The following is a 26,244-nucleotide window of genomic DNA, read 5'->3' as shown; positions in this document are numbered from 1 at the left end:
TTGACATTCTCGAAACTTAACACTCCATTTGTAACGGTTCCACTCTGAGAGATATCTCTTATCATATGCCGGGAGTAGCCATTGTCAACAAACCAAGGTCTGACGACATTCCCCCGCAACTGTCCCTGCAAAATGAGCAGGCTTAATTAGATTTGGGAACTCAGGTCATTACTTTCCTGGGTTTACCCTTCATTTTCTCAGATTTATCAATATTTGAAGTCTTTTCTGAGGATGCCGATGGTTGACAGGAAGTTATTTTGGGCATCCATTGATAATTTGGTTTCTTAATAGTCACTGGAGATTTTGAAATGTGTTTCTTATTTGTTTGCATTGAGCACCTAGGCTTTCTACCAGAAGCGATTGAAGACCCATGACTACTCCTTGACAAAACCGTTGTTGGTGGATCCTTGTTCGATTTTGGCAAACAGTTGCTGACTTTGTCACGAAAAATCCTTTTATTCTTTTGAAAACCTGCCCTTTTCTACTTCGATCATCCTTCCAATCATCATTCTGAGAACAAGTTCTTGAGGACTTTCTAATTAAAGACCTTCCTCTAGAACCGTTCTCTCCTATTGGTGACATATAATGTACAAAGATCCTATTTGGACAATTTCTAGCTATATGACCACTGACACCACAATTAAAACAAGTATGTTTGTTATTATATGAATTTTACAATTCTGTTCAGTTTTATTTTCTTTACTGACACCCTTACTTTTCCCACATGAACATGAACAAGAAGCAGGTTGTGAGATAAGTGAGGGTGCATTAGATAAAATGACCCGTGGAGTTGGTATATTTTCATTAGAAACATCACAAACAATAGAATCATCAACCAACTCTTGAAACACTTCAAAAGAATTTAAATCAAAAGAAAAAGATGCAGATGTATCATGAAAAACATTGTCTTTTTGAACATCAGACACAAAAAAATCTTTATTGGAAACTAAAACTTCAGATTCAGACTCAGGTTTGTTATCAGAAACAGATCCTTCAACTTCGTGCTTTAACTGATCTAAGGATTGATCTGCAGGGGAAGTAGAAATGTTAGTACTTTCAACATTAATAAATCCTTCCGAAACAAAACTAGAGGGCTTGCCATAAACCATCAATGGTTCATTAAAAATCTCCTCCTTGGACAAAGGTTGATACTGATATGTATGATTAAAGGGAGGTGGCACTTTATCATATCCTAGACCTTTCTGTTGGTTATTTTTGAATTGTAAACAATGATCTATCATATTTACAACTTCTTCGCTTGACACATCAAATTTCTTAAAATCAAAATCAGCAGTTTCAAATTTGGCTTTTAATGTATCGAGCTCAGTAAGCAACTCAGCATTTTGTCTCTTAATATAGTCATAGTTTTCGCATTTATTACTGTATTCCTCCTAAAGTTTCATAAAATCCTTTATTTTTGTCTCTAATTGGGCTTTTTAAGGTTTTTTTTGTCCTTTTCTAAGTTGATAGCCCTCATATCTAAGTGATGGGTTTTGGTCATAAGAACATCCTATGTGCTCATACAAACCCTAATGCTTGGATCTAGGTTTCTCTATTGTACATGCAAGTTATCCAAGACTATAAACCCTAATTCTAGCATAAAAGTAATCATATTAACATAAGAATGGGTTTAAGACATTACCTTGATTGTTATGTAGCAATAACAATCCAATTCATCCTTGTATTGACTTTAGAAAGCTTAGAGTCACAAATGTCACTCCTTTAATGATTCACAAACACCAAGAGCAAGAGGATGAAGAGGAGAGAGGATGGAGGTTGCCCTAAAATGTGTGAAATCCTAGAAGGATGCTTAGCCACGTTTTTGGGTCATAAAGGATGTATATATAGTTAGGCTATTAGGGTTATCTAACAAGGAAACCCTAAATTGGATGCTTAAGCCCTAAGCAACCCATAGATTCCTTTCCTTAAGGCCTTGGACGATTTCCTCATGGGCTTTCCCATAGAATTGTTCCACTCCTTAATATAAGGCAATCCATAGCCCAAATTGCAATTATCTTATAATCACAATTCCATTCCCTTAAGTTTAATTAATCTCTTTTAGTCAAAAAACTAATTACCAATTAATTCTTGACTAATATTAATTTAAAAAATTTGATTTCTTCTTTAATATATAATTCTCATAATATATTAATAAATCATATTTAATCCTTTCTCTCTATAATTCATCCTATCAAGTTGCTTTGGTGAAGATAACCCAAAAGGACCATGCACCATCGGGTCAAGTACATACCAAAATAGTTATGGACTTAGACACTAATCCAACAGTCTCCCACTTGGATAAGTCTAATAATTATCATGTGTATGACTTCAGATCCTGATCTGCAATCGTAGCTTTCCAAAGCCGCTGTCAACTCTGATCCTATCAGATATTCGTGTCCTTTAGATAAGGGATCATATATTCCTCCATTCTAGATATCGTATGAGATATGATTTCAAATCATTCTTTAAGTACTATTTCTCGACTTCCGATTTATGACTACTGACTAATTGAACAAATCAAATTAGCCCTATCCCGGCCGAGCATCTACATTTGTCATTAATAAATCATCGAGGGGCCCAAAGATATCGCTTTTATCCTACTTGGGATAAAAGGAACGGATAAACTTTGATTGAATGCTCGCTTGCACTCACTTACCGAATCACACACAACAATATGTTTTATGACACCAAGCTACTAGTGCGTTTTTGTATTATCAATGTGCAACCAATTAGCAAGATACAACTCACACATCTCGGTTTCAAGAATATAAGATGTTATCATCTCGCCAATCACTAGTGATACAATCCATGGAGTGATCCAAGTGAGCGTGGGTTTAATCCAATGCTCAAATCATATTCATAAACACTCTATAAACGTTGCAGCAAACATTTGCTTATGTCTAATACTCTTTAGACAATCCACACACCAATTCATGACAGTCTTCATTCATACCAACTGTAACATCGTAAATTTCAAAACAAATTTTTCAAATTTTATAAAAACGTAATTCACTTAATATTCATAAAACACCCATGTTTGAAATTCAATCCAAGTAATACAAAATCCCAAGATCTCATAATCATAAAATCCCATGCGTGTGTACTAATCAAGCCGGCACCTTCCCATGGTTGTCACTAGTACCTGAAAGAAATAACACCAAACACTGTAAGCACAAAGGTTAGTGAGCTCCCCAAAATACCACATATAACACATATTAGCCACTCGAGGCTATAACTCTGTGGGTCCGTGCACCCAAACTCTGTGAACCCTCAGGTTCTAACTCTGTAAACATGCACAACATAAATCACAAAGAATAATGCAGTGCAACACATAACACATATATAGCATACAAGCACTGTATCACATAATAGTAGTTACCTACTCAAGGTAAAGTATAGTGAGAAGACTCACCTCGTGTATCTCGATAGCTAGCAAATCCCTGAACCCACTCGTGCTCGATCCCCAGAGCTATAATCCTCCTATAATACAATACATCTCTAATTAACATTTTCACAACTAAGGTTCACTAACCCCACTAAGTCAACACAGGTCAACTCTGGTCAACGGCCAACGGTCAACTTTTACCGGACTCGGCGAGTCTACACGTGTTCACTAACTCCCTCGGATTCTCTCTTGGCACGTTGCGTACTCCCCTGACTCGACTAGTTCCACCTGACATGAATCGTGGGGCCACCGCGACTCAACTCGTCGAGTCTCAAAACAACTCGGTGAGTTCCAGTTTGACTCGGTCCACTCGTCAACCCTCTATGACTCTCCCTGACTCACTGAGTTAGCCCCTTAACTCAGCAAGACCACTCGCTGAGTGGTTATGGACAATCTTCATGCTACTCGCCGAGTCTGTTCTTCGGACTCGGCGAGTCTATGCCATGCATGAACTCAAACTCACTCCTAAGGTCAGATCCGTTCCAATAACTCCTAGATCCAGTCCTTCCAAGCACATTCATCACGTAAAGTCACAATCTTGGTGCTCATGCAAAGGTCCAAAGGCCTTATTTGATGATATGGTCTCTAGAATGCTATTCTAAGCTCATGTCCTCCATTAATAATCCTAAATCTTGAGGGAAAAGGGTCTATGGACCTCTTTGGTTCCAGATCTAAAGCACCAACACAAGAAGAGGCCAATTACTCCATGGATCTCTCCACAAAGAAACCCTAACTCTATGATTCACATCAAGGACTGAGAAAGGAACAAATGGATACCTCAAATGAAGTCTCTGAGCTCAGAAATCACTAGATTAGCACCTTCTTTGGTCTCCTCTTTCCTTGATCCTCTTCTATGTGCAAAAACACCCACAAATAGTCAAGGATCTTCCTCTTCTCTCTCACAAAGTGCTCACAGACTCTTTAGGGTTCTCTCTGGGGTTGGTGGCCGCAAATGACGGCCATAAGCCCCCTTAAATAGGTCTCATACCCCGGAAATTAGGGATTCGTTAAACAGCGTGGCCTCGCCGAGTCTACTCCTTGGACTCGCTGAGTCCGGATGTGAACCCGCATCCAAACCGCGATCCTACTTGGCGAGTTTGAGCTCCAACTCGCCGAGTCCACTCACAATTCTCCAAAAATACAATAATAATAAATACCTGGGAATCCGGGCTGTTACAATTCTCCCCCACTAGAACTAGACTTCGCCCTCGAAGTCTCGCTCTGGAAATAACTCCGGATGCTGCTCGCGCATCTCACGTTATGGCTCCAAAGTCATCTCGGACCCCTTCCGATGTTGCCACTGAACCAAAACCAAGGGCACCTCCTTGCTTCTCAGAACTTTGATTTTGCGATCTCTGATTGCCACTGGTCTCTCAGCATAATTCAGGCTCGCATCCACCTGAATATCCTCTAATGGAACCACTACCGACTCATCGGCTATACACTTCCGTAATTGCAACACATGGAAAGTGTCGTGAATCTGCCCCAACTCTGCTAGAAAATCCAAACGATAGGCTACCCTGCCTACCCTCACGACCACCCGAAATGGACCAATATATCGGGGCCCCAACTTGCCCCTCTTCCCGAATCGAATCACTCCTTTCCAAGGAGAGACCTTCAGGAGCACAAGGTCGCCGACCTGAAACTCAAGCTCGGACCGGCATCTGTCCGCATAACTCTTTTGATGACTCTGAGCGGTCAACAACCTCTGTCTGACCTGCTGGATCTGCTCTGTCGTCTGAAGCACTATCTCAATACTGCCCATAACATGCTGTCCAACCTCTCCCCAACAAATGGGGGTCCGACACCTCCTCCCATACAACAGCTCAAAGGGTGGCATACCAATTCTCGAATGATGGCTGTTGTTGTAAGAAAACTCTGCCAAGGGCAAGTACGTATCCCAACTCCCCCCGAAATCCAACACACATGCCCGGAGCATGTCCTCGAGCGTCTGAATCATCCACTCACTCTGTCCGTCTGTCTTGGGGGTGATATGCGGTACTAAAATGCAGCCTAGTACCCAGTTCCTCATGAAACTTCTTCTAAAATCTGGAAGTGAAACGTACATCCCGGTCTGAGACAATCGAGATCGGCACCCCATGTCGAGATACCACTTCCCTCACATACATCTCTGCTAACTTTTCTGTGGAAGAACTCTCGCTGATAGCAAGGACGTGAGCATTCTTCGTCAATCTGTCCACAATCACCCAAATTGCATCAACTCCCCTAGCAGTCATTGGCAATTTGGTGATAAAATCCATGGTGATCTGTTCCCATTCCATTCAGGAACCTCCAACGGCTGCAACTTACCATGCGGTCTCTGGTGTTCGGCTGTAACCCTACGGCATGTTAAGCACCTCTCAACAAACCATGCAACATCCCTCTTCATACAGGGCCACCAATACTCCTTCTTCAAATCCAAATACATCTTAATGGCCCCAGGATGGATCGAGAATTTCGACCGATGAGCCTTTTCCATCAAAATGGTACGCATTCCTCCCACAAACGGTACCCAAATACACCCCTGAAATGTCATAATCCCCCGACCATCGGTAACGAACTCCGATACCAACCCAACAACTCGCTCTCTCTTCTGGTTCTCCGACCTCATTGCCTCAGCCTGTGCTCCCCGAATGGTGTCCAACACCGGAGCCATCACGGTCAATGGCAAACATACATCTCACAACGGGGAGCTCTTCATCGTGCGACTCAGGGCGTCGGCTACCACATTAGCCTTGCCCGGATGGTACAGGATCTCACAATCATAATCCTTAACCACATCCAACCATCTTTTTCTGCTGCATATTTAGGTTGGGCTGATCCATCAAATACTTCAAACTCTTATGGTCAGTGTATATCGTACACCGAACCCCATACAGGTAGTGACGCCAAATCTTGAGAGCGAACACCACTGCCCCCAACTCTAGATCATGGGTGGGATATCTCGTCTCATGAGGCTTTACCTTCCTCGATGCATATGCTATCACATGCCCTCTCTGCATCAGCACCACTCCCAACCCCAAGATCGATGCATCACATTATACAACAAAGTCCTCCATTCCCTCTGGGAGGGCTAACACCGAGGCCTCACATAACCTTTGGCGAAGCGTCTCAAAGGAGGCCTGCTGCTCGGGGCCCCATGAAAAAGTGACACCCTTCTGGGTCAACCTAGTGAGTGGCACTGCGATCTTAGAGAAATCCCTGATAAATCTCTGATAATAACCGGCCAACCCTAGAAAATTCCTAATCTCTGAGGGTGACCTCGGCACCTCCCAACTCATCACCGCCTCAACTTTGGCTGGGTCGACCAATATCCCTTCCTGGTTAACAAGATGTCCTAGGAACTGGACCTCTCACAACCAGAAATCACACATGGAGAATTTGGCATAAAGCCTCTATGATCTCATAACTCCGAGGATCTCCCTCAAATGCTCCTCATGCTGCTCTCTAGATCTCGAATATACCAAAATGTCATCAATGAATACAATCACTGACCGATCCAACATCGACCTGCACACTCGGTTCATGACATACATGAACACTGTCGGGGCATTGGTGAGTCCGAAAGGCATCACCACAAACTCAAAAAGCCCATAACGCGTCCTAAACACTGTCTTCTGGATGTCCTCATCTCGCACCCTCACCTGATGGTAACCAGACCTCAAATTGATCTTGGAGAACCAAGATGCTCCCTGCAACTGGTCGAACAAATCGTCGATCCTCAGCAACGGGTAACGGTTCTTGACCATCATTTTGCTCAACTCCCGGTAATGAATGCACATTCGGTGTGAACCATCCTTCTTGACAAACAGAATAGGCGCTCCCCACGGCGAGCTGCTCGGCCGAATAAACCCCTTCCCCAGCAGCTCCTGAAGCTGCGAGGATAACTCTTGCATCTCTGGAGGTGCAAGGCAGTATGGCACCTTAGCGATAGGTGCGGCCCCCGAAACCAGATCGATACTGAACTCTACTTGCCTCACGGGAGGCACACCCGGCAACTCCTCTGGAAAGACATCCGAGAACTCACGTACTATAGAAACCTCCTCTACTGACCTCGGCCTCTCAGAATCAATCCGCGTATCCAACACGTACGCCACAAAACCCTTACAGCCCCGCTATAGACACTGCCTCAGCCTAGCGGCCGAACAAAACGCTGATCCAGAACGGGTACCCTCGCCGTACACTGTAAGAACTCCCCCACTAGGGTCTCGTATGGTCACCAGTTGTCGCTCGTAGTCGATAACCGCACCGAACCTGGTCAACCAGTCCATGCCCACAATGACACAGACATCCCCCATGGCAATAGGAACCAAATCAATCGGGAACTCAACACCGAAAATCTCGAGTACGCACCCACGGATCACCTCCGTGGCATATATCAGCCTCTCGTTAGCTATGGAAACTGTCAGAGGCCGACTCAGCGCCTCGCGACTAACACCGATGTGCTGACTAAAAGCCAAAGATACAAAAGACCGACTCGCACCCGAGTCAAATAACACCAAGGCAGGTAAAGAATTCACAAGAAAAGTATCTACGTATAACATAATATAAGCAAAATATCTCAACATTAACATAATTACATGAAAGAATACATACCATCCACGACATCGGGCGCTGCGCGGACCTCTTCCGCGGTCAACTGAAAAAGCTCTCCCTCGTGCCCTCGGCGCCTCGGTCTTCATTGGCCAAATCTCAGTAGCTCTGATGGCGGCAGGGACAGATCCCTGAGGTGCTCCCTGAGCGGATCCTCGCAACTGCAGACACTCCGCCTTCCGGTGTCTGGTCTGGTTGCAGTGGAAACACACTGCAAACCCCTTGGGGTAGTCCTTGGTCATATGCCCCTCCTTGCCACACTTGTAGCAAGATCCAGCTCTACAAAGTCCATCATGATCCTTGCCGCACTTTCCACAAGTGCGGCCCTTCTGGCCCCCAGATTTAGGATCAGCGGGCTTGGCCCGCTTGGCTACCGGCTAGGATTGTGCCGGTCGCCGATCCCTCCCCTGAGACTCAGCCTCCTCTCTAGCTTGAGTCTCCAGATCGATCTCCCTCTTTCGGGCATTTTCCTGAAGCTCAGCAAATGTCCGGTACGAGGAGTTCGCCACGAACTCCCAAATTTCTCGCATCAAGATACTCAAATACCGGCTCATACGTTCCTGCTCAGTGGACACGTGCTCAGGGCAGAACATCGCCCTCTCGTGGAACATCCTGGTAATCACCGTAACAGACTCAGTGCCCTGCTTGAGGGTCAGAAAATCCAGGGCCAGACGCTCCCTCTCCACCTGGGGAACGTACTCATCTTGGAACATGGCAGTGAACCTCTCCCAGGTCACCGCCGCAAGCTCAGCAGGCGTAAAGTGCGGCGTCACAAACTTCCACCAGTCCTTCGCTTCCAGGCAAAGCTGGTTCAGCGCGAACTGTACTCTCAACTGCTCAGGAGATGAGCAAGTGAAGAAACACCCCTCTATGTCATAAATCCATCTCATAGCCGCCACCGGGTCCTGGGTCCCATCAAACTCTGGTGGTTTCGTGTTGCTGAACTCCCGAAACAGCAACGCATCACCACCCTGCGGCCTAGCAGCAGCAACAGTTGCGGTGGCCGCCGCAATAGCAGCCTCATAAAGAGCAACATAACGCTCGTCGAAAGTCTCAATCAGCTATGTCTTAATAGACCCGAACATCTCTGGTATCTCTGCCCTGATGGCCGCTGCCACCTCCTCGTGGATGATCTAACGGATCTCCTCATCACTAGCCCCAATGCCCTCTGGCATATGACGTGTCCTCACCATGATCAACCTCTTAAATACAACATATGATAAATTAGTATCCATTCGATCATACTTACACTCGAGAACTCATCCCTCCTTGATCCTTGGCATTCCGACGATTCTTACTTGGACTGTACACCGCCCCGGTGCTTTCAGTAGTACGGGGCCAATACTACTGTCCACACCGTTTCAGTATACACCCCAAATCCTCCTCTTCGGATCCCAATTTCCAAGTACTCTATCACTCTCTAACAGATCTCTCATAAGCTCCTCGTTGCTATCTATTCACTCTCAAGCATCTCATAGCAGCTCACCTCTCCCTAGGCTAAGGCATCACAAATCAGGGCACTCTAGTCCTAATAGGAATACCTAGCCTACTCTAGCAAGAGAATGCATCATATCAATTTCATAAACATATAATATAAGGGTATTTTGGGAATTCACCGTTCAAGAGCTGACTGATCGTACACACGTTTCTTCTCTGAGTTTCTCTAAAAATCTTTTACTTTTAGAAAAATTTGGTTCTCTTTTGAAATTTTTTTTCCAAATCCTCAATTTGAGTTCAAATACTCCCGAAGGTGTACCCGAATCCCTCAAACCAAGGCTCTGATACCAACTTGTAACACTGTAAATTTCAAAACAAATTTTTCAAATTTTATAAAGACATAATTCACTTAATATTCATAAAACACCCATGTTTGAAATTCAATCCAAGTAATACAAAAATCCCATGCGTGTGTACTGATCAAGTCGGCGCCTTCCCATGGTTGTCACTAGTACTTGAAACAAATAACACCAAACACTGTAAGCACAAAGCTTAGTGAGCTCCCCAAAATACCACATATAACACATATTAGCCACTCGAGGCTATAACTCTGTGGGTCCGTGCACCCAAACTCTGTGAACCCTCAGGTTCTAACTCTGTAAACATGCACAACATAAATCACAAAGAATAATGCAGCACAACACATAACACATATATAGCATACAGACACTGTATCACATAACTCTAGTTACCTACTCAAGGTAAAGTATAGTGAGAAGACTCACCTCGTGTATCTCGATAGCTTGCAAATCCCTGAACCCACTCATGCTCGATCCCCCGAGCTATAATCCGCCTATAATACAATACATCTCTAATTAACATTTTCACAACTAAGGTTGACTAACCCCACTAAGTCAACACAGGTCAACTCTGGTCAACGGCCAACGGTCAAGTTTGACCGGACTCGGCGAGTACATTAAAGCGACTCGGTGAGTCTGCACGTGTTCGCTAACTCCCTCGGATTCTCTCTTGGCACGTCGAGTACTCCCCTGACTCGACGAGTTCCACCTGGCATGAATCATGGGGCCAGCGCGACTCAACTTGCCGAGTCTGAAAACAACTCGGCGAGTTCCAGTTTGACTCAGTCCACTCGTCAACCCTCTCAAACTCTCCCTGACTCACTGAGTTAGCCCCTTAACTCGGCATGACCACTCGCTGAGTGGTTATAGACAATCTTCATGCTACTCGCCAAGTCTGTTCTTCGGACTCAGCGAGTCTATGCCATCCATGAACTCAAACTCACTCATGAGGTCAGATCCGTTCCAATAACTCCTAGATCCAGTCCTTCCAAGCATATTCATCACGTAAAGTCACAATCTTGGTGCTCATGCAAAGGTCCAAAGGCGTTATTTTATGATATGGTCTCTAGAATGCTATTCTAAGCTCATGGCCTCCATTAATACTCCTAAAGCTTGAGGGAAAAGGGTCTTTGGATCTCTTTGGGTTCAGATCTAAAGCACCAACACAAGAAGAGGCCAATTACTCCATGGATCTCTCCACAAAGAAGCCCTAACTCTAAGATTCACATCAAGGATTGAGAAAGGAACGAATGGATACCTCAAATGGAGTCTCTGAGCTCAGAAATCACTGGATTAGCACCTTCTTTGGTCTCCTCTTGCCTTGATCCTCTTCTATGTGCAAAACCACCCACAAATAGTCAAGGATCTTCCTCTTCTCTCTCACAAAGCGCTCACAGACTCTTCAGGATTCTCTCTGGGGTTGGTGGCCGCAAATGATGGCCATAAGCCGCCTTAAATAGGTCTCATACCCTGGAAATTAGGGTTTCATTAAACAGCATGGACTCACCGAGTCCGGACGCGAACCCGCATCCAAACCACGATCCTACTAGGCGCGTTTGAGTTCCAACTTGCCGAGTCCACTCACAATTCTCCAAAAATACAATAATACTAAATACCTGGCAATCCAGGCTGTTACACCTACTTCCAACATATGAAGGACTGTGGCCCTTTCGAATAATTTGACTGTTCTGAACCAATTAAATTATTTAGGAAGTCAAAACATGCAAAGTGAAACACAAGAATAATACTAATCCCATATGGCCTCAACCTTTGAGCATAAATAAAACACCTTTTATTTATCACCATATCGATTACTCATTATTTTTTGTTTCGGGTAATCAACTTCCTACTTGAATTATTACACTTGTCCCATGCTCTTAGCATGCACACAATGTTTACCTATGGTTCTTACTTTGTGAAATAGATCAAATTGAACACATTTTCAATCATTCTCATTTCACAACCCCTAATCCATTTTATAAATGTAAGAATATCAATTCTTGCCACTTATAGAATATGTTGGATTCTAACATTTTATGCAATGATCCCTTTTGTAATATCACTGCACCAAAGTCAAAAAGATTATTGCCAATGAAATTACAAAGTCCTCTATTGGATATTGTTACAAGACAATTCAATAGATGTGATGTCTCTCACTCAAAGTACATTCCTTTGAACATCCTTTTGCATAAAAGTTTCTAATCTAGATATAGATTTTCAATATTCAATTCCCAATATGGACACATTTCCATATTTTTCATATGATAACTCATTCTTAATAGAATCTTTTTCTATTTATAATAATGTTGATATGGTCCATCTAATATGAAAACATTTCCATATTTTCCAATACTATACTTCCAACTACTCACAAGCGATCAATCCTCGGCGAACTTTGGATTGCCCTTTGATAGTTGTTTAATTATTTTGGTCAAAAACCGATTCTAGTCCTTTTTCAATCTAAATGCGCTAAACATTTGGAAAATTTTAGAATGGTCAAATATTATAGCATTTGCAGTCGATCTTGTACTCGAAGCGTATGGGACACGATGCAAAATGTCTTACATAAAGATTTGATACTTTATCAATCTTTTGCCATAATGTTTTATTTGCTATGTTCTCAAAATTCGAGTTATGAAGAGGAATGCCGTAATCATAATCAAAGTTTTAAGAACACACTATGTACTTTTGACTAAATTTATTAATATTCCATAACCTAAGCCTTTAGATTTAAAATGAAGCATAATATTCTCTCCCTTAATTATAGCAAAACAACTATTCCATCCTTACAACTTTGCAAAGAATGACTCTTGTTTTCTATAATTAATATTACCAACTTTCAACACTTTCCTTAATAATCATAAAATCATAACATTTATGCTCCCACTATCATGATGATTATTATAAAACATAACACTTATGCTCCCACTAGCTTCGACATGTATTCATAAACATCTTAACTTTCAGAAAAACAATACCTATTCAATTTATTAAGTCCATGTTTCTAATACTTAGTGCTTTGATAATCATTTATCAAAGCTTCTTGAACTTATACACCTTTGCCTTAGATAGTTCATATGTGTGTCTAAATAATTAAGACTAATTGCCAAACCTCACAACTGAAATCTTGGAAAGGGATACCGTAACCATAATCGAATTTGAGAATGCAATTTTACAATCACTATCTTTTTAAGATCTTTCTTAGTGAAAGCATTTCCTCACAATAATTTTCATGAAGGAGGAAATCTTATGACACTTAGATTTAAACAGTGTATGTGTTCCTATCCATGTGAATTTGTTAAAACCAAAGTTTACGACAAATTCAAACTCATCTGGACCGAACTTTCTTAATCTTGATTTCTTGCCTTATGGTAGCACAGTTGCGCACCATGTCTTCCAAGTAGTTAAGCAATTCACCTTTGCCTATCAAAATACTTTCCATTGATCAAGGTCCTTGCCTTTTATGCATTCAAATGAGAACTCATAGGACTCATATGCACAATTAACTCAATTGGAATGGCATAGAAAACAAAATAGTGTCAACAAGATAGGTTGTAAACCTCAACTCGTGTGCTAGTGATGATCCATAAGGTTTATTTGATTTGTTCTTGAAACCTTTCAAAAGCATTAAGACTCCCACTGACTCCTTCAGATATAAGATTCTCTTGTCAATAAACATTTCTTGACAACCAAATATTCAAGAGTTAGTGTAGTTTTTATCAAAACCTAACACTTCATAAAATGGTCCTAGTTGGTCTTTGTATTATCCAAGACATCACAACTTTCCACATTTGATGAATGTTAAAAAAAACTTTCTTAATACTTGTCACTTATTGCCACAATTTTAACTTTAAGACTTGTTATTGGAATGAAGTATGATTGACTTTTTGATTTAACCATTTCTTCAATTCTTGATTCCTCTTCTTAGACATACAATTGTACTAAGACTCACTTAGAGGATCAATTGAGATATGGTTCTTAATCATTAAGACTTATCATAAAGCATAAAAGGTACTCTCCCTTCTTCTTAGAATGGAGAAACTTTTATCTTTCTGCCTACTTGATTCTTCTTATTCGTTTTCTATTGATTTAAACTTTTTCAATCAATTTAGAATTACACTTAATCTTGTAAGTATAATTACATTTACTAAACCTTTAGTAAATTATGACGAATATCTTTGTTACTTTTATGGTGGACTTGATCAACACACAACTTTGTGTATTCGGTCTCCTAGTCCTTCACTTGACACTTTGTCAATGAATTCGTCTAATTTCCAAATACGAAATTTCTCATTCTTCGTGCAACCAAGTTGCATGATTCTAAATTTCTATCCAATTGAAACTTGGGCGATGAGAAACTCTCCATATTTGGTAAATTCTCGACTTTTCCATAAAGACCATAAATAAGAATCATATCCATTTGTTGTAGAAATATGCACCAATTTTCATAACGATTTCATTGCAAGGAAATAAACAAATAAATAAGTCAAACGAAAATTTATTTTATCTATAAAAGCAGCGGAAAACATTTTTGGTTACAATGCAAAATCCATTGAAAACTATGTAGTTCAAAAGGAAAACTTCTAACAACTCTATCATAACTATCTAAGCTCAAAATCTAATCTTCAAATTCATGCGATCGAGATCCATTTCTTCGTGATTAGACTCATCTTGATCTATTTCATCAAGCTTCCTCTCCTTTCATCGATCCTACAAAACAGTCAAATGCAATCTTATCACATTATGTATCATGAATCAACGAATAGGAACTTAATCGAGTTAGATAGTGGATTTTGCCTGAAGTGCAGCCATACACTTTAACTCTCCCATCTTCTGGACTCTTTAGGCTCTTTGGGCAGACTTGTATCCAACGCCCTTTCTTTTGGCAGAAAACGCAGGTCGGTTCTCCTAGAACGTCCTCAGAAGCATGTTCGGTTAACTTTCCCAACAAATACGCTCCATTGCTTCACCAAATCATTTCTGATTCAGCAGCAATGAGCATGTAAGTTAGGTCAATGAGGTTGTCGTCATGATTCATCATATAATACTTTTTTTTGAACTCATTATATGACTCAAGAAGTGACTGCAAAACCCAATTCACAGCCAACTCATCTTGGAATGACACACCCAACATTATCAACCTATTAATGTGTGATTTCATTCCTAGAACGTGGGCACACACGGGTTTACCATCTTCATGTTTCATTTCCAATAGGGCTTTAGTGATATTGAACCTTTCAATTCTTCGATCTTGTGGGTTGGGGAGAACAATTGGAGGAGGTGGAGGAAGTGAAGCATGATTTCTTGTTCCTTGATCAAATTGTGGAATACCGTCTTCATGTGGAATGCTTGTTCCACAGGATTTAGGAAGACCATAGTTGTCAAACTTAGACATCTACAAAACGGGAGAAACAAATTCAAGTTAGTTGATTGATTGAGTCCTTAATAAGGCTAGGACCCAACACAATATTCTACAACTCGGGAGAGGGATGTCGTAACCCAAATTGCAGAACATTTGAAGGTAAGTGAATGATGATTCACTAATTTCCACCATGAAAAACGAAAAAGAAATTATGTTTTGAATCTATGAAAACTCCTAGATCCTTTTGAGATTCATTGAACATTTCAATGGCATGTTTTAATCTCGATATGCCCCTCTTGTTTGTGACTGGGATACCGAGGATCACAAAGCGGGTGTGAGCAAACTTACATGGTGCCCTCACATGTTAGAGTCACCTATGCGATGTGCCGGTAAACCACACACGCTCCACCGAACTATGACAAACATTGAGTCACCCTTTGCTACCTTTGCTTAGAACCATTTAGTGTGCCGGTAAAGCACACACGCTCCACTAACGTCTTCGCAAGGGCACAAAGTGTAATTTCATGGAATTGCATCAATTCACTTTGCCTAAGTAACTAAGATTGGGAATTTGAAAAACATTTAATTACTTTTGTATTTCATTATACTTATAATGGAAGGTTTCATCCTATCCTACCCGTTCGGCTAATGACCCTCCACTAGTCAAGAATGCGGTGGGTAAGAGTGGATACCCATTCAATCGCCATTTTATAGGCAATTTCCTTGAACACCCCATTATAGACCAGCTTCGTGAATGAGGCCTACTAACGGTAAGACTGACTTTTACTCATACATATATATAATGTTAGACTTTTAATGTTATATATAGTATAGGGTGTATTTTACACTTTGAAAATACAAGGTGGTCAAATTTAATAATTATACCTTTAATTTAATTAAATTGTAAACCAAAACTATTATGGATTTATTAAACCTCTTTTAATAATACTCCTTAATTAATTAATAAAACCATAAGGGTGTGATTTGAACTTTTTCAAAACAATACTAGGGTCTTAGAATTTAACATTCCTAATTAAACTTTTAATCAACTTTTAAATTCCAAAACTTGAGGGCAAGTTTTGAAACATTTCAAAACATATGGGTTTAGAATTTAAATATACATCAAAATTAAACTATTAATCAAAATTTAAATTCCAAAGCTTGAGGGCAAGTTTTGAAACCTTTTTCAAAACATTAGGGTTCAACCATTTAAATTTCAAAACAACTAAACTTTTGGGTTCAAATTTAAACTATAAAACCTAAAGGGGAAGATATGAAACTTTTCATAACAACAAGGATCAAATAACAAATAATCATAATTAACATTTAATCACATAATTATCCATATTTGATTTATTTAATGATTTCTTGCAAAACAATTTACCAATTTAATCAAAATAATTAATCAATTATCACATAAGGAAACAAATAATTTATTAATTGATAAATATCTTCAGTTAGATCAAGAATATACTCAAATATATCAAAAAAACAGATTTATATTGATCTAATATGATAAGGAAACAGAGCATGGACTCGTCGAGTCAGCATGGACTCGGCGAGTTCAGCCCCTAGAAACCCAAAATTTTGATTTTTAAGCTTGAAAAAACAAACAAAGCATCAATACAATAGAAACCAATCAAGGCTCTGATAACACTGATGGGTTTTGGTCATAAGAACATCCTATGTGCTCAAACAAACCCTAATGCTTGGATCTAGGTTTCTCTATTGTACATGCAAGTTATAAAAGACTATAAACCCTAATTCTAGCATACAAGTAATCATATTAACATAAGAATGGGTTTAAGACATTACCTTGATTGTTATGTAGCAATAACAATCCAATTCCTCCTTGTATTGACTTTAGAAAGCTTAGAGTCACAAATGTCACTCCTCTAATGGTTCACAAAAATCACGAGCAAGAGGATGAAGAGGAGAGAGGATAGAGGCTGCCCTAAAACGTGTGAAACCCTAGAAGGATGCTTAGCCACGTTTTTGGGTCATAAAGGATGTATATATAGTTAGGCTATTAGGGTTATCTAACAAGGAAACCCTAAATTGGATGCTTAAGCCCTAAGCAACCCATAGATTCCTTTCCTTAAGGCCTTGGACGATTTCCTCATGGGCTTTCCCTTAGAATTCGTCCACTCCTTAATATAAGGCAATCCATAGCCCAAATTGCAATTATCTTATAATTACAATTCCAGTCCCTTAAGTTTAATTAATCTCTTTTAGTCACAAAACTAATTACCAATTAATTCTTGACTAATATTAATTTAAACAATATGATTTCTCCTTTAATATATTATTCTCATAATATATTAATAAATCATATTTAATCCTTTTTCTCCATAATTCATCCTATCAAGTTCCTTTGGTGAAGGCAACCCAAAAGGACCATGCACCATCGGGTCGAGTACATACCAAAATAGTTATGGACATAGACACTAATCCAACACTAAGGTCCTCTACTTCTCTACGTAAAGAATCTATTTCATCACGAAGAATCTTAACATAATCTACACAAGCCTGACAACATGAAGGCAGACTTACCTCATATTTCTTCGGTTCAGAAGTAGAAAAGACCATCAGCACAAACTGCAGCTCCATCACTTTATCTTCAGCTGCAACACTCTCTTTGAAAGCTTCATCTCCAACTTGAGCCAAATGAGCATTTTCAGGTCTTGATATATTCAAGGCCTGCATCTGGTCCTCCCAGTCAAATGTCTGAGCAACCATAGCCTTCTCACTGTTGACCTGAGCACCTCCCCGATTGTTTCCCACTACAACCATTGTCTGGTCATTGTTTAATCTTATATCCGGCTTCAGGCACTCACGAGCAAAATGACCTGGCTCGTGACAGTTGAAGCAATGCAGATTTCCTTTGCTAAACCCTACCTTTTTATCAGCACTCATCCCCCAGTTATTCTTCCCTATCTTCTTTGCAAACTACTTCGCCCTGAAAACTACCATGACAATTTGCCATGTAATATCGATTTCTTCCACAACTTTTGGATGAATCTGATCCAAATTAGCAAATGACAATTATGGTTGAAGATATCTAGCTAAAAGAGCATTGTAGCAGTTAACAAGTCCTGTGGCGAGAGCAATATTTTCATCACACTCCTTGGCGTTTGAGGAAGAAGCCACATTAGAGGAAGAAGCAGCGTGAGTAGAAACAAATGATTGGTTATGAGAAAAAGGCATGGATGATGCAACAGGAAGTGAAGCAGCTGATGGAGTGGAAAAGGATTGAGTATGAGCTTGTTGAGCTGCTAAAGGCTGACCTATAGAGGGGAATGTGAGAGATGAAAGAGCATTGTTAGATGAAATCCCAAGGTTTGCAGTTGAGTACGAATTCACATTATTTATCTCCTGCTAATTATAATCAATATCACAGGCCTTGATGATTGCCATCATTTCAGCAAGAGGAAGGTGACTTAGATCTTTGGTCTTCTTGATAACAACCACATTAATATCCCATGACTTTGGGAGAGCATTCAGTAGCTTTTTATTTATTTCTGACTTTGTCAAGAAGATCCCAGCTATAGTCATCTTCATGGTGAGAGTTCTGAATCATTGCAGTTGTGCCTCTAGGGTTTCTCCAGGAATGTAGTTGAACATATTAAACCTTTTTCGCAGCATATCCTGGCGGCTTTCCTTCATGTCCTCATTACCCTCATATACCTCAATCAAAGCTTTCTACAAAGCTTTTTCTGAAGCATACTCTCTGAAACATTGAGCTATATCAAGAGATAGAGACATGGTTAGAGTGGCCAGAGTGCTTTCCTGTTCTTCCACATTCTCAAAATCTTCATCTGTATAATTTTCAACAACTTTGTAAACTACTTGCCTTGCAACAATTGTGGTTATTCTGACAGAATTCTTAATGATGCTTCTCCAAATCTTGAAGTCCTTCATTTTAACGTACTTTTGTATCCGGTATTTCCATTCAGGAAAACCATTAGCAGATAGCAGTCGTGGAATGTGTGTAGTAGTTCCCATAACAGAATCTAGTTCATGATGATGTGTTTGACTTTGAGAATCCATTTATTATGATTTTTAAAACTTAAAAATTAGAAAAATAAAAATTGTCAAAATTTGAGTTTACGGTCAATGTATTTACGGCCGTAAACTGTGTTTACGGTCGGGTGTTTATGGTTGGGGTGTTTATAGTTAGGCAGTTTACGGTTATTTAAGAAGCACTGATTACGGTTCAAGAACACACTTTACGCCTATTGAATGTGCTTGAGTTTACGGCCGTAAATAGGGTTAACGGTCATAATCCTTTGGCAGTAAACTCCCAAAAATTGCAGTAAACACAAGCTTGATGCATATTTGACCCCCTTTGCTATGAAAACACCAAACCCTAATCTCGAACACTAACGAATATGAGTTCAAACGGCTAAAAAATTTCGATTGAATGACACTTTGACACCGGTTCCGCTCTGATACCACTTGTAAGGTCCTGAAAAAGGATCTTGACTAATGATCAAGCAATTACACAATCAATGGAATGAGAAACAGAGTAGAAACCGAATTGAAACAAGCTTGCACACGCTTATATTGAATAAATACGTCTGGTCCAACTTGCTCGGTGACTGTGAACTTTGGTGGCATCAACAACGACAAATGACCTACATAACCCCTATATATAGTGGACTTGGGCCGACTCTGGGTTTACGGCCGTAAATAGGCTTACAACGGTAAACTCACATCATGGCTGTGAACTAACAGCCAACCTAGCTAAACTGCATACAAACTCAAAATAACGTATTACAATGAAAGCCTAGACCAAACCACTAACCGGGCTCTTCAGACAGTTATAGTGTCCTATTACAGTGGAAGTCTGCTATTATAGTGGAAGTCTGCTAATACAAGTAAACAATCGCCTTGAAATTAATAGCAACACTTGGATTTAATTTGTATAATGTGATTTGTTCCTGATCCCCCTATAATCACATAACATGCACATATTATATATAACTAAAACTAAATAAGCCTTTAAATAAGTGATCCTACTCTAAGTCCACAACCAAATAAGGAACATGAATCAAAGCTAAATCACCTATTCTAGGGTACCTATATATACACTTAGCAATTATAGACCTATCAGTAAGGGTTATTTGTTTTCACGTGTTTGGCTCTAGTATTGTAATGCTATAAAATACTCGTATAGTATTTTAAATGTATGTTCAGTTCCAGTGTTCCCTTTGTTAAAGAGTTTGGTAAGTTTTAGACTTATTGCAACACCACAACCACTCCCAAACAGATGTTGGTCGTATCTCAAATAAATATAGTTGATCAAGCTATATTTATCCCAGATATGATTACATAACTATTCAGGTTTAATCGTAGTGTTCAACATCTAAATACTTTAGTCTTTTTCTTACTGTGATACTATTTTTGGTATGTATGTAGTGTTCGTATACTTCTTATAAAATACTTATATTTTAAAAGTATACTTTTAGCTCAGAGCGCTTTGGCCCTATAGTGTTTATAATTGTATAAAATCTAAGGTTTGATATACTTAGTTAACTATACACAATGCTCTAATACCAATATGTCACACCCCCAAACCGGAACGGGGGAAACGTTCGAGGGGTGGAGGACGTCATGTATAGTATCACAACAATTGCACAATAGTAATCAAAGCTAACACAACCGTTACATTTGATAAGTAAAGTATCTACATTTGTTTGATACATAGTTTGTATTACATCAAATGTATAACAAAAGTGTAAAATATGCGACTCTAAAAGCTCTGTCTTCTCAAAACCTGTGGTTGTACCTGTCTACCAGTTCCCTAATAATATAAGTTGTTTTGAAAGTGTATCAACATTTAAGTTGGTGAGTTCATAAGCATGTTTTTGTAATGAGAACTTTTCTTTGATCTTTAAAAATGTTTGTATGTTCCTCAAGAAAACCCAATATAATCTTTAGTAGTGAAAAGAAGTCCTGGACCTTAAGACCAAAACTAGCAGTGAGGAAAATTATAGAGAGACGAGAGAGGACGTAGGATTTCATCCAACCCTTCTTGAAAATCAAGTGGCCGAAGTATGAAGGCCCTAGGGTCCTTATATAGTGGTACAAGGAAACCTTGGATAACCCAAATTGGAATATAATAATAATAATTCAAATTGGTAATTATCCAGCTCCTTATTTATCCGCATGAGATATTCTAGAAATCCTAAAATATCCCTTAAAAAACTTTCCACCCTATACCTTTAAGGTTCTGGAGCCTTTTGTTCAGCTATTGAACAATTGTACTTTAGACCCAACACTTTCAATTAATTCTTTTACTCCCGAAATTAATTCTAGTTAATTTATGATTATTATTAATTAAATAATACATTTTCTAATTAATATATTATTCTTATAATATATTAATAAACTATTTATTTCAATTTATTAATCTTATAATATATTAATTGCTCTCTCTAAAAGTTGTCTTGTCCAATTGCTAGGTTTAAAGGCAACCCAAAAGGACTGTGCTACTATCAATTCAAGTTTATAACAATTAAATTCATGAACTTAGACACCTAATTCAATAGTAATCCAGGAAGTAGATGTTAAAGATTCAAGGTAATATCGTTGAAGGATTGAAGTGTCGACAACGGTGTAATTTTGGGTTAGTGTCTAGTTCCAGGTTGAGGGTTGTGTAAGGGACTCTTTGCATATTCTTGTCTAATTAAGGCTTTAGGGTTCGGAGCATGCTATAAACACCTGATGGGGTCTAGTAGACTAGGGGTTCGTCTCAGGTCATTTTTGCTTGCTATCTTTGTAGTTTTGTTGAAAGACCATAGGGAAGCCAATGCCAATCGGGAAAGTGTTGTAAGACTACGATTAGGCCATTTTATTCACATGGATGAAATAGGTTGGAAGTGGTTGTAACTATTGGAGGACCACAACATTCACATAGGTTGAAACAGACCTATCATTGTTTGGTTAGTTATTTCCTTTGATTAATCATTTGAGTTGTTAGAACATAATAGTTGTATAAACTAGTTTAATCTTTGTTCTTCGGTTTTTGGTTTAGTGTTCGATCTTTCGTCGGTATACGAGGTTCGTGTTGATGGTTGTTGCTCATGAATTATGTTGTTCATTTGACTAGTAGGACGTTGTGAGGCTAGGAAGATCTTGGAAAGATCGGATCTAAGAGCTTTTGGTCAGGCATGGTTAATGTGTGGTATGGAATTGTTCTCCAGGATTTCCAGGAATGACCTTGGAGTCTTTAAATTATGGTTAAGAAATTAGCTCCTCTCGATGTGGGTTAGATGGAATGTGTTAGTGTTGCTATTGGAGGCTTAGTGGCCAATAGGTTTGGGTTGAGCATTTGAAGGATGCTAACTTGTAGGAAAAGTCATGGTTGTTTATTACCAGTCCCTTTCTATGATTATTCCTTGTGGATTCTTGTTCGTTTTATGAGAATGGTTTCATATATTTAGGTTATCATTGATGGAATGTGTTGTAGGTTACTTGGATGATTATCAGTTTGTTGTACACCTGAGTCGTTATGCGAGTTTAGATGTTATGCGAGATTTTCGGATTGAAAATGGTTATGCTCATGGGAGTCTGGGTTAGTGATGACTATCCAGGAAGTCAATTGTGTGTTTGAGGTCTTTTTAGGATAATATATTTATTTCAGTTTAGTTGAAATTCATGATCGAGATGTTTTGAGTTTTCTTTCTGCATGGTTTTGGGTGGTGTTCCTAGTTAGGGACTAAGTAATGTACAACAGATGGATGATCATCAGTTTTTGAGTATGGTTCCTTAGTTTAGACTGATGGGTTTCTATTTTAGGAGGTAGATAAATGGAGTTGGTTTGTAGTTTCATTTATGAGAAGTTTCCCACTTTGAGAGGTTTTACCTATGGATTGGGTCTTACATTTGGGAGTAGTGAGGTAGTTGTTGTAGTTGAGTATATTCAAGTGATTGGATTGCATGTTGAAAATAGTGGGGTTTCAAGTAGTCTCTCAAGTTTTCTTTATGGATGACTTGAGTTTGAGGTGGTTGGATGGAGCTTATGAAAATTTTTGGTGCTATTTTCAGAGGTTATAACTTAGATAGATTTCCAGGAAGAAATCCAATTTAAGTAGGAGAGAGTTCTAACACCCAGTTTCAGGATGTTTCTTATTTTCTTTGGATTTTGGACTGTAATTTAATCATGCATGGTCTTGGGAGCTTCAAGGAATGGAATTTAGTTATAATGGATGTTAATAATGTTAGATAAGTGATATAAGCCTTGAGTTATACTTTAGAGCTAATTCATATTTGATTAAATAGAGGTGAAAAATTGAAAAAGTAATATTTCATATTTCTTATATGAATTATGATTTTAGTTTGGTAAATTTATTGTCATAAATGATTAGATAGAAGTGAAGACTCATCGACACCTTTGCATGGATATAAAAATCACCAAAATCGGATTTGAAAAGAAGAAGTTATGGCTATTTAAAGTTGGAGTTGTGAAGTTATCTCCTATGCCGAGTGTAGGAAGGTCCTCGACACTGAGTGTAGGAGCAAATGTTGATCGGGGTTTTTAATGACGAACTCTAAGCATAGGTTATGATACGTTGAGCATAGCCACTGTGACAATCGTCAATCTTGAGTCAAGTCAAATCATCAAGTCAAGACCGATCAACTCGATTAAACCTTGTGTATTAGGGTTTGTGTTATGTTCATACTGTATAACTTGCTATATTAATGGGAAAACTTCACTTGAGAAAAGTCTTGTGTTAAAAATTTTCTAAACCCTAGTGCTAATCAATGAACTAAACTGATAAAACAATGTTGCATACTCATCGGGAGTGTGTAAGATCCTTAAACAAGGCTTAATAGGGTTTACAAACCTTGCATTGCGAAGCCGGACACTCACACATGCCACACTCGAAACCTCTCTCAATCGTTTTCACTCTATCTCTCTCTATTTGAAATCTCTCTAAGTAGGTGAAACTTCTCCCAAAACTCTCTTTGTATGAGAAATCTCTATAAGTATGTTAAATCTCTCCAAATCTCTCTAAGAATGTGAAATCTCTCCCAAATCTCTCTAAGAATGTGAAATCTCTCCCAAATCTCTCTAAGAATGTGAAATCTCTCCCAAATCTCTCTAAATATGTGAAATCTCTCCCAAATCTCTCCAAGTATGTGAAATCTCTCTCAAATATCTCTCTGTATGACAAATCTCTCCAAGAATGTCAAATCTCTCCCAAATCTCTCCAAGTATGTGAAATCTCTCCGAAATCTCTCTCAAAAACTTCCCGTAACTTTTTAGAATCATTCGGGTCATTCCGACCCTTAACCGGGTCAAAAATGGCTTAAAACAGGATAAAAACGAGAAAAATGGACCTTAGGAACCAAAACCCTCTTATGAGAGGCGAAGGTCCTTAGGAACCGAAGGTACTGTTCACCCGACCGAAAGTGAGAGGACCGAACCCGAGCCAGAAGGAACCGAACCCAAGAAAAGGAGGAACCGAAGGTGCTGTTCACCCGAACCGAAGGTACTGTTCACCACTAACCGAAACCGAACCCTGCTCAAGAGGAACCGAACCGAAACTACTGTTCACTAAGCGAACCGAAGGTACTGTTCACTACTGTTCACTACAGTCCGTTCGGTTCGCACGTTCTCGCCTCTTATTCCCGAACCGAACCCCCGCCTTCTCTCGCTTCTCGCTCTGTCTCTTCGCGCCTTCTGTTCTCTCCTCCCTCTCTCGGTTCCTTCCCTCTTCCCTTCTTTGTCTCTCGGTTGCTGCCTCCCTCTCTCTCGGTTTAGCATAAGAAGGCCGAGCCTCGGTCAGATTTCGCATATTTGTCACTTTTAGCCCATTTTTGATATTTTTAACATTTTAAGCCCGTTTTTCGTGATTTTAAAGCGGGATTTTCTCCAGAAATTATATTTTAACATAACAAACCCTAAATATTCATAATTTAAACATATTTTGATGAAAATCATTATTTAAACAATAAAAATCAAATGGGTGAATTATTAAAGGTGGAGTGTTGTCTTTGCCTTATCCAAAGTCACAAGCAACCACCCCACACCCACTCTATGACCAGCCATACCTCCCCACCTTACCTAGGTCACATCAATGTCCCTCACACTCAATTTACCCTCATTCCCATGTTTTTAGAGCTGGAACAAACATCCTCTCTCCTCATTTCTCTCAATTGCCCTCATTTCACTAAGTATCAAACAACACTTTTCTCTCAAACTTTTCCCACTCAAATTTCGAGATTCAAGGCTGGTTTTCAAGTGTTCTTCCACTCTTAGTAAGTATAATTCATCCTCCTTATGATTATTTCACTTCATTCTACTCAAATCATGAATATCTTACACAAACTCCATCATATTAACGTTAGAGCTTCGAATCTTCAAGGGATTCTTCAAGTGTTCTTGGGTTGAACACTTCTCTTCTTCAACACTCATCTACTGAAATCACTCAAGGTGAGTTCATACCCCTACATTTTCATGTTTTCTCAAGTTTTTATGGGGGGAATACAAGTTAATACACTAAGAACATAACTAAATTTCTCTAACAGCCTTCATCGGAAAGGTTCAACTCCATTCACGGACTGTTTTGGGTATCTTAAACATTTTTGTTTTCAAAACTGTACAAGGTGCAATTAGTCCAAGTTCTTAGCTTTAAAATGGCTACTTGCACATCTCCATAAGATTTTTCTACAATTTATGGTGATTTTTACAAAACTGCCTATCATTTCAAACAACAATCCGGACCAGTCTGTGATTTTGGACTTATTAACTCAAGTTGGAGGTCATTAAAAATCGTGATAAAAATTATGAGTAAACTAGACACATTTTGAGAACTCTCAGAATTTACGGATCTAGTTTTCGACTTCGTATGATTTTTCTATGATTTTTCCAAAAACAGGGCAGAATGGCTAAATTTAGCCAACAGCATGTAAATATCATAACACTTTGTATTATGTTGAGCAAAGTGTATGATCATAAGTTCTAATAGTTGAATGTGTTTCCTTGTTAGTTTATCATTATGAACTGAAACTAAGTCATTCATATTAAATATTATTCA

This window comes from Lactuca saligna, chromosome 9 (genome assembly GCF_052625555.1).
Source record: "Lactuca saligna cultivar CGN05327 chromosome 9, ASM5262555v1, whole genome shotgun sequence".
Classification (NCBI taxonomy): domain Eukaryota; kingdom Viridiplantae; phylum Streptophyta; class Magnoliopsida; order Asterales; family Asteraceae; genus Lactuca; species Lactuca saligna.
The sequence above is the reverse complement of the archived record's forward strand: the minus strand, read 5'-3'. Positions refer to the sequence as shown.